The sequence below is a fragment of the Agelaius phoeniceus genome, chromosome W (genome assembly GCF_051311805.1).
Source record: "Agelaius phoeniceus isolate bAgePho1 chromosome W, bAgePho1.hap1, whole genome shotgun sequence".
In the NCBI taxonomy this organism is placed as follows: domain Eukaryota; kingdom Metazoa; phylum Chordata; class Aves; order Passeriformes; family Icteridae; genus Agelaius; species Agelaius phoeniceus.
This window is the reverse complement of record NC_135301.1, coordinates 24,490,524-24,500,622: the sequence shown is the minus strand read 5'-3', so window position 1 is coordinate 24,500,622 and position 10,099 is coordinate 24,490,524.

The window sequence follows — 10,099 nt, the reverse complement described above, 5'->3', positions numbered from 1 at the left end:
CTGTGACAGTGATAACAAACCACAGTAACTGCTGGATTTGTTCTCAGTTTCCCACTCATTCGGATGAAAATATTCATATGATGGGACTTCCTACACCAAACATATTTTCCAATGGTTTTCCTCCAGCTGGAGTGATGCTCCTTTTGGAAGGATAAACAACCCAAATTTCCAAAGATCAACAAATCCTGACAGTAGAAATAGCAGTCATTGAGACCTCCTGTGTTCACAGATGCTCAAAGAGACCAGGAGTAGCTTCCCATCAAAAAGTGGAGTTATCTGAGTGCAATCAAGGACTAATGGTAGGGGGTTATCCCAAGTGTTGCTCATGTAACAGGAATAGGTATTTTAGACAAATGTTGGTGGCCTATTCTAGACAATATGGGATATTAGTGGCTTTGCAGAAATCAAGCTAGTAAAGCTCTACCTCCCCTAAATGGCAAGGAATATGCACCGCTGGAACAAAAGTGCAAAAAATATATAGTATTGATAAATTGGAATTCCCCAGAGGACACTTGTGATCTTTTATAACAAGACACAAATTAAATTTAAATCCCTTAGTTGAAAGATCCTCTGGATTCTACAAGTTTGTGAGAGGATTCTTACCATGGTTAGGACTATCCAAATTGGAAAAGTCTCCAGTGAACATATCCAGAGTTATTAAACAAATAGAAAACCAGACAAATGATGCAACTAGCACTTTGTAACAAGAAGTTACCAGCCTTTCAAAGGTAGTTAAACAAAATTGAATGGCTTTGGATTTGCTTTTGGCTTCCAAAGATGGTATGTGCACAGTTATCAACACCAGTTGCTGCGTATACGTAGATCAGACTAAGAATACAGACTGATTTGGAAGAAATTAGAATGAACACCAAAATCATTCATGAAATAGAAAAAACTGAGGAGAAGATATGTTTGATTGGATGACATCATGGACTCCAAATTTAAATGTGATTGTAAGAAAACTGATTGGCGTAATTATCATAGCTTTGACATTAATGGCTGGTAAATGGATTTTATTCCAAATCTGCAAAATAGGATATAACAAGATGTGTAAATCTTAGCAATTTTTTTTCTAAAAGGTCTCAGAAGGATGGACAACTATTCTACTTAACTTTGTTTATATAGTGTTAAAAATCTTGATTAGTATTATTAAGGTGCTAGATAATTTGATAGCTTTCAATTATTTTGATTAATATTTGCATATGTTTTGTCTCAATGGTTTTGCAGTGTATGATTTTTCTGTGAGTATTGCTTTAGAATGCTTCTTTGTCACCAAATTTCCGACATATCAGAATAAGACTCCTTAACACTAATTTGGTGTTAAAGAGGGCATAATTTATTCAGACCTGAGGTCCAAGGGGGGATGCTCCTAATCTTATGTGGACACCAGATTCTACAAGTGTGTTGCTTATATACAGTCACTACATGCATATTACAATTTATCCATCACCATAACTCCCACCCCAAGTTCCCAGATTCAGTCCTTTGTTTTGTCTATCACTGCATTCTTGAGGCAGATGTCTTCTTATCTTCCCACCATTCTTGATGGAAGAGAAGTGTTTGCATGCCATGTTTCTTTGCTAAAAGTTTCACAGGCACAGTAAGAACTGAATTGACCCTTTTGGTATCACTGCCTACTGCTCCTTTGCCTTGCCTTGCCTTGCCTTCCATGCAGGCAAGGCAATGCAATTGAAGTGTAGGCAATTCTTGGCAAGTCAAAGGAGAGGTAGGGAAGGCAAGGCAAAACCAGTCAGGAGAAAGTAAAGCAAGGCAATGGAGTGGTAGGCAAGAGAAGGCCCAGAAGTTGTAGGCAAGGCAGGGCATAGCAAGGTAATTCCAGTGATGGGTGGGCCAGGCAAGGACAGGGAGGGCTAGGCAAGGAAAGGCTAGGCAAGAAAGCAATAGGCAAGTGAAGGCACACAATGAGTGTACAAGGCAATGCAAGGCAATGTGAAAAAAGGTAAAGCATGGGAAAAGGCACGGTAAGGCCAGGGAAGAAAGTGATGCCTTTTCACTGGTCCTAAAATTATGAGCCAGACACAGTGAGGTGATAAGAAGGGGCTACCTTTATAAGGATCCTTATGATGCACAGCACGCTGGATGGAAAATGCCAAAGATGCACATGCAACATAAAGCAGATACAATTTTTATATGTTTAGCAAATTAGCATAACTGACAAGAATCTCCAATTAGAGACATAAGTGATAAAGTAATTCCTCCCTGGTTCTACCCTTTTCTGAATCCCACCCCCTCCTCCCCTTAGATAGGAACTAATTTTGTTTATGAAAATGTGTCTCAGAGAGCTGGTTTAAACCTTGGCTTCACAGAGAATCAAACCTTTGACCCCCAGGGCGTGGAGCCACTGGGAATTTATTTTGTCTTTCTGTCTAATAGAATAGTTAAAATGCTAGCTGCAAATACAATAATAGGCTACCAAGCTACAAATATATATGTAAAGAATATAGAGAATACAGAAAAGCAAAAAGGGCAAAAATCAATTCAGCATCAAAAAGAGTAGGCAGGTAAAGGCAGGGGATGGGTATGAAAGGTAATGCAAGGGAAGGGAGGGGTAGGCAGAGCAAGGCAAAGCAAGGCAAGGGGTGGGTTGGCAAGGCAAGGTAAGAGAGAAATAGGCAAGGTAATGAGAGTCATAGGATGAGCAGGCAAGGCAAAGCAAGGCCAGGAGAAAATGGACATCAAGGTGGGGGATGGGAGAGCAAAGCAGTACAACACAATAGAGTGGTAGGAAAGGAAAGGGAAGGACACAGTGGTTGGTAAGGCAATGCAGGTTTGAGGGAGGAGAGGAGAGGAGAGGAGAGGAGAGGAGAGGAGAGGAGAGGAGAGGAGAGGAGAGGAGAGGAGAGGAGAGGAGAGGAGAGGAGAGGAGAGGAGAGGAGAGGAGAGGAGAGGAGAGGGATATGCAAAGGTGATGCAAAGCAAGACAAGGCAGAGCAAGGCAAGGGGTGGATTTGCAAGCAAGGTAATGGAGTGATAGGTAATGAAAGGTCTTGGTTTAAAAAGACAGGTGTCTGCTTAAGGAAGGTAGGAGTCTCTCCAGAAATGGAAAATGTAAACCCCCTCCCTCCAAATTATTATGATTTTGAAATTAAAATGCTCTCAGGCAAAGATATGGGAATAGGAATAACAGTTCTTTACTAGGAAAACTAAAAACAACCAAATGTAATAGTATAAAAAAAAAAAAACCCTACTGTCAGAGTCAGAATATGACCTGGCACCCTGTGGGTCAGGGTGTTGGTAGCAGTCCAATTGAATGGTGGCTGCAGTCCTCCTGTGTAGGAAAGACATTTTTGTGCTGTTCTTGTGAGCCAGCGAAGGCTTCCTGAAGATAAGGAAAGCCTTGTATCTCTCTTGAGGAAGGTACCAAGGCTATCACCATGACAACATGAAGAAAGAGAGAAAGTCAAAAGATATGGACTTTAGTTGGCTCACAGAGTGACGTTGCTCCTTTCACCTATTGAGAGTTTTGTTTCTCTTTCATGAGCAATGGACCGTGTATGTGTTTGTTAAGCAAATGTAAATATCCTGCAAAACTATAAAGGCAACATGTTGCTTTAATAAATAGCCCTATACAGCCTTCTGATCTGAGTCTTGGTGCTTGCACCATGTTGCGCTCTATAGCGACACTCCTGGAGTGACAGATATAGGTCTGTTAAAGCAGTGATCATGTAGAAGGATGTAGTTTTCCTGTGAAGGTCCGGTGGTGGTGTAGATGGGCCTGGTCTTCCTCTGGGAATCCAGTGGAGAAGACAGCTGCTCCTCTGGGAATCCAGTGGGAAAAGGCTGCTTGTGGTCTTCCAAATCTCTGATTATATCCAGGTAGGAATGGTTGGCTCCTCCCTCTGGGCAGAGCTTCTCACAATGGGATGATGTAATTTTTATCATGCAGTGAGATTCAATGGCCCGTTAACAGAAGATATCTCCATGGAGGGAGGATTGGTTGTGGAAGAGATAAACTGCCCAATTAACAGAAGATAACTGCCCCACCTCTAAAAGATGGCAATAGAATACCTCTATTTGCAACCTAAGACAAAGGTAAGGGAGTTATAGCCAATTCAAGGCAAAGCAAGGAAAGTACAGGCAAGGCAAGGGAGTGATATACAAGGAAGACAAGTCAAAGGAAGGGCAGGACAAGCAAGGTAAGGCCAGAAAAGAAAGGAGAAGGGAAGTCAAGGCAAGGGATTGGTATGCAACACCATTCAAGGAGGAGAGGAGAGGAGAGGAGAGGAGAGGAGAGGAGAGGAGAGGAGAGGAGAGGAGAGGAGAGGAGAGGAGAGGAGAGGAGAGGAGAGGAAATGCAAGGTTGAGATAGGCCTGGCAAAGCAAGTCAAAGGCAGGGCAGGTAAAGCCAGGCAAGAAAAGCAGGGGATAGGTATGCAAAGCAAGGTAGGGAAGGGAAGGAAATGAAATGGAAGGTAAGGCAAGGACACAGCGGGGCAGGGGGGAGGAAAGGAAAGAGAGAGCTAGGAAAGGCAAGACATGTCAAAGGAGAGGAAAGCAAGGTGAGGCAAGGCCAGGGAAGGGAGGGCTAGGCAGTTAAAGGCGGGGGACAGGTATGAAAGGTAATGCAAAGCAAGGCATGGGCAAGAAAGCAAGACAAGGTGTGACTGTGGTCACAAGGGTTTTCAGGATGAAGAAGAGATGAGAATGTTGATTCTATGATCAGAAGGCTTGATTTATTATTTTATATGTTACATTAGACTATACTAAAAAGCAATAGAAAAAAAAAGTTTTTTGAGAAGCTAGAAGCTAGCTAAGCTAAAAATAGAAAAAAAAATGAATAACAAAAATCTGTGTCTCAGACAGAGCAAGAGCCAGCTCTGCCATGAGTAGTCAAGAAATCTAAACACTCACAAGAGACCAATCACGGGTCTACCTGTTGCATTCCACAGCAGCAGATAACCATTGTTTACTTTAGTTACTAAAACTGCAGCTTCTCACAAAGAAAAATCTTAAAAAAAGATTTTTCATAAAAGATGTCTGCGACAACAAGGCAAGGGAAGGACAAGAACGGCAAGGAAAAGCAAGGTCTGGTAGGAATTCAAGGCAAGGCAATAGAGTGGTAAGCAAGATAAGGCCCAGAGGCTGTAGGCAAGGCAGGGCAGAGGAAGGCAGGGCAAGTCAATTGCAGGGCAGTAAAGGCAAGGCAAGGACAGGGAAGAAGGGGGGTAGGCAAGTCAAGGTGGAGGATGAGTAGTAAAGCAATGCAAGGGAAAGGAAAAGTAGGCAAGGCAAGGCCTGCAGTGGGTTTTCAGGGCAAGACAAGGTTGAGGGAGGCAAAGGAAGGCAAGTCAAAGGAGAGGCTTGCAGGGCAAAGTAGGGACAGGTTAAAAAAGTAGGAAAGTTAAGGCTGGTGATGGGTGAGCAAAGCAATGCAAAGCAAAGGAGTAGTAGGAGGGGCAAGGGAAGGAGATGTGTCAGTAAGGAAATGCAAGACTGGGGAAAGAAAGCCAAGGCAAGTCAAAGAAGGAGCAGGCAAGGCAAGGGCAGGAAAAAAGGGGTAGGGCCCTGGGAGGTCAAGGCCAGCCAGACCTATCTATCCTGGCAGCTTTTGTATGGGAGCAATCCTTGCATGTATTGAATTTTGGAGGTGCAGTCCAAATTTCTGCCATGGATTCCACGACAAGAATGACAGTTCTTTTCCATAGGAAGGAAGGCACATAGCTGCAGTGTTTCGGGTGCAGATGAGAGGCGGGTCCAGGGGAGGCCAAAATAAGCCACACCCATCTGCCCTGACAGCCCTCACCTGTGAGCAATCCTCTGACATTCTTAATTTTTGGAGGCAGAATCCCATTTTGTCCCCAGGTGTCTGGCCTCAAAGATGTCTCTTTCTCAGGAAGGAAAGCCCAGTGCTGAAGTGTCACGGGGACCTAAAAGAGGCAGCCTCTGGGAGGCCAAAGCAAGACAGACCTGTCTGTCCTGACACCTTTTGTCTGGGAGCAGTCATGGGATGTATTCAATTTTGCAGGTACAATCCAAATTTCAGCCATGGGCTCCTGGATGAGTGTGGATACAACAGTCTGGTCAGAGAGAGAGAGAAAGCTAGATAAGCTTTCCCATGAATCAGTCTGGGAAGCTTTAGGGAGCTGGAGAGAAAGAACGATATTCAAATGGTAAACAATCTGCAGGCGGTATTTTTAACAAGTTGTTTTTCTCATAAAGAGGGTGTCTTCTTAATTAGCCAATCATGTGAAATGTGTTGATTAAATGACCAATCAGGTCCACCTGTAGCGGACTAGGATATAAAAGAAGAGATTTCAATAAACACAGGGCTGCTTCTAGCCTCTAGTCTTCTGATCTGAGTCTGTGTCATTTCTGACTCAATAGTGACAGATGAGAACGACAGTTCTTTTCCATAAGAAGGAAAACATGTAGCCCAAGTGTTACAGGTGCAGATGGGAGGCAGCCCAGAGGAGGTCAAGGCCAACAAGATCAGTATGTCTTGGCATCTTTCATCTGAGGCCAATCCTTGGATGTGCCTCTCACTTTCCTTGCCTTGTAAATGAAATTTACTTACCTTGCCCTGCTGACCTGATGTCTTAGGTTATAATGAAAGATGTAACCAAAAGTATGTATTCTATCACCATCTCCCTAAGCTGTTAAAACCAGGTGGGGAAGTGTTCTTTATTGCCTTCATTACTCACCCCTGATAACTCCAGGGGATATCTTCTGTTAATGGGCCATCAAGTCTCACTGCATGACTGATAAAATTACGTCATCCCATTGTGAGATGCTCCTCCCAGGGGGAGGAACCAAGCATTCCTACCTGTATATAATCTGAGATTTGGAACACCACAGTCAACCTTATCCACTGAATTCCCAGAGGATAAGAGCTCCATAACCACCACTGGACCTCCAGAGGAAGATCAAACCCCTCTATAGGATCACTGCTTTAACAGAACCACATCTATCACTTCAAGAGGACTGCAGCCACCATTTAATCGGACTGCTACCGACACTCTGACCAACAGGGTGTCAGATTGTATCCTGTCAGTGTTTCTGTATTGTTGCATTTTTTAAAAATTTCCTATTGAATTGTATTTCTGATTTAGGATTTCCCACTAGTTTGCTTTTAAACTAGTACACCCACCCTTTCCTTGCATTGCCTTGCATGCCCAGCCCCCCTTTGACCTGCCTACTGCTTTCATCCATGGCCTTGCAGTGCCAGGCCTACACCTCCTTTGCAATTCCTTGCCATTCCTACCCAACCTTGCATATCACTACCATTCCTATCCCTTCCTTTGCATAATGGAGACATCCATGCTCCTTCCCTTGCCATTCATCCAACACTATTGCTTTGCATTGACTTGCTCACCCATCCCCAATGTTGACGTCTCTACTCTTTTTTCATGGCCTTGCTGTGCATTGCCTGTTCCTCTTCGGATAATCATTGCCTTGCATACCCCTCCCTTGCCTTGCCTTGCTTTGCCTTACAATTTCTCCCCAACCTCGCATTTACTTGTCATTCCTGACCATTCCTTTGCTTTGCCTTGCTTCCACACACCTTGTATTGCCTTATGGACCCCTCTGTAACTTTCCTTTGTCCTTCCTTCCATCCACTGCCTTGCACTGAATTTCTCACCTATCCCCCAACTTGACTTTCATACCCCTTTTGTCCAGGTCTTCCTGAAGCATGGACAGAATGACTCTCCAACAAATTAAAGTTGAAAAGAAGGGCATTTATTGCAGTGTTGGGCATGAGCAGAATTATTTCCAAAGGCAAGTGCAAGGAGTTGCAGACTCCTGCTCTCTATTTATACAGAAAAGGTTTTACATATCCAAGTGGTTTCTAAGGATGCATAATACATAATCATTACCTGCCCACTTCATATTATAATTGGCTGAATATCCATTATGGCTGTGCAATTGCACTCCCTTAATTGGGTCGGTGGGATTTTGAAATAAAGGAGTGGTCATATGGGAGGAAGAAAGCCATCTTCCTCATGGTGAACTCTTCACCCATGGCCAGTTGGCAGGACTTTTTGACCTGCTGGTCACAGTCCAAGCCTCTCCTAACTGATTATTCTTAAGGCAAGGTATTTCTATGGTCTCTGCTCCTTCACAATTGTTCCATCTATCTCTGTCACTCCTAGCTTTACTTTTCCTAATATATTTGTTATTCTTTAACTAAGGTACGTGATTCCTGCTAGCTGTATTACTAACTTAGCTTCTTAACTAATTTTAAAATCTTAACTATATATTTTATCTTCTACTATCCCAATTATATTCCCAGCTGGCTCCTCGACTCATCTACTGTGGATGTGACAGCCTGGTCAGAGAGAAAACTAGATTAGTTTTCCCAGGATCGGCTTGTGAGACTTTAGGGAGTTGCAGAGAAACAACGATAGCTTGTTATTATAAAAAAACCTGCAGGTGGTGTTTTCTTCCTACTCTCTGTTTTCCTGTTTTTTCCAAAGATTGTTTATAAGAAAGGTGGCTTTGTTAATTAGCCAATCAGGTGAAATGTGTTGATTAATTGACCAATCTGGTCTGTCTGTATCAGAGCAGTGTATAAAGGAGAGATTTGCAAAGTAAAGCGAGATGCTGTGCAAACCAGCCTTCTGGTGAGTCTGTGTCGTTTCTTACTCAACAGCGACAATCTACAGTTTTCAATTATCTTAAATACATTTCCAGCTGACCCCTTGACTCATTCCCCTGCCTTTTCTTCTCCTTCTGTGATTCTCATTGCCTTGCCTACGTCTCACTTTCCTTGCCTATCAAAGTGAATCCTTTACTTGCCCTGCAAAGCCTCCCTTGCTTTCCATTACCTTGCTCACCCATTCTGCACCTTGAATTCCCTACCCCTTTTTCCCTGGTATTTCCTGGCCTTGCCATGCCTTGCATTCTCCATCTATGACTCTCAGGGCCTTCACACAGTCCCAGTGTTCAGGAGCAGATGAGAGGCCACCCATGGGAGGTCAAGGCCAGCCAGACCCATCTGTCCTGGCAGCTTTTGTCTGGGAGCAATCCTTGCATGTATTGAATTTTGGAGGTTCAATCCAAATTTCAGCCATGGGCTGCTGGACGTGAACGACAGGTTTTTCCATAGGAAGGAAAGCACATAGATCCACTCTTTCAGGTGCAGATGAGAGGAGGTTCAGGGAGAGTCAAGGCCAGCCACACCCATCTTCCTTGCAACTTTCATCAAGGAACAATCCTTGGAGGTACTGAATTTTGGATGTGCAATCCAAATTTTGGCCATAGTCTCCTGGTCGAGAATGACATTTCTTTTCTATAGGAAGGAAAGCATGTAGCCTCCATGTTTCAGGTGCAGATGTAGAGGCAGCCCAGAGGAGGTCAAGGTCAGCCAGACCTATATGTCCTAGTAGCTTGTGTCTGGGAGTAACCCTCTGATGCATTGAATTTTGGAGGTGCAATACAAATTTTGGTCATGGGCTCCTGGAAAAGAATGACAGTTCTTTTCCAGAGGAAGGAAAGCCCATAGACCCACTGTTTCAGGTGTAGATGAGAGGAGGCCCAGAGGAGGTCAAAGGATCATAGACCCTCCAGCCAACACCAAGGGATTCTTGGGGAGAACCTTCAATCCCCAGTCTGAACAAAATTGGAGCAAGACCCCTGGTAAGATAAAGGCATTCTTTACTTTAAAGGTGTTAACTGTTAACCTGCCTGTAAGGCCCATTAAAAGCTACCCATGGTTAGGTTTAAAGGTACCTAAGGTGGGAACAGGAAAGGGTTAGTAGAGTCCCTTCTAAGAGAAAGCTTAGAGTCCCTTCAAGGAGCTTCAAAATGCTAATTGCTTATAATGGGAAACAAAACCTCAAAAGAGGTATCACAGGTGTCACCCCTGGAATGTATCTTGAAACAATGGAAACAAATTGGGGGTGATCCCCTTACACGAGAAATACTAATAAAATATTGTAATCAGTGGTGGCCACTTTACACACTAGAAATCAAGAGAAGTAGCCTAAGGATGCAACCTTACAGTATATTAGCATATTGCAATTAATGTTGTTTTGTAGAAGGGAGAATAAGTGGGATGAAGCTCCTTACGTTAACTTGTTTTTCACCCTAAGAAATCATCCAGAATGTCAAAAGGAATGGGGGAGGACTCCCTTACTTG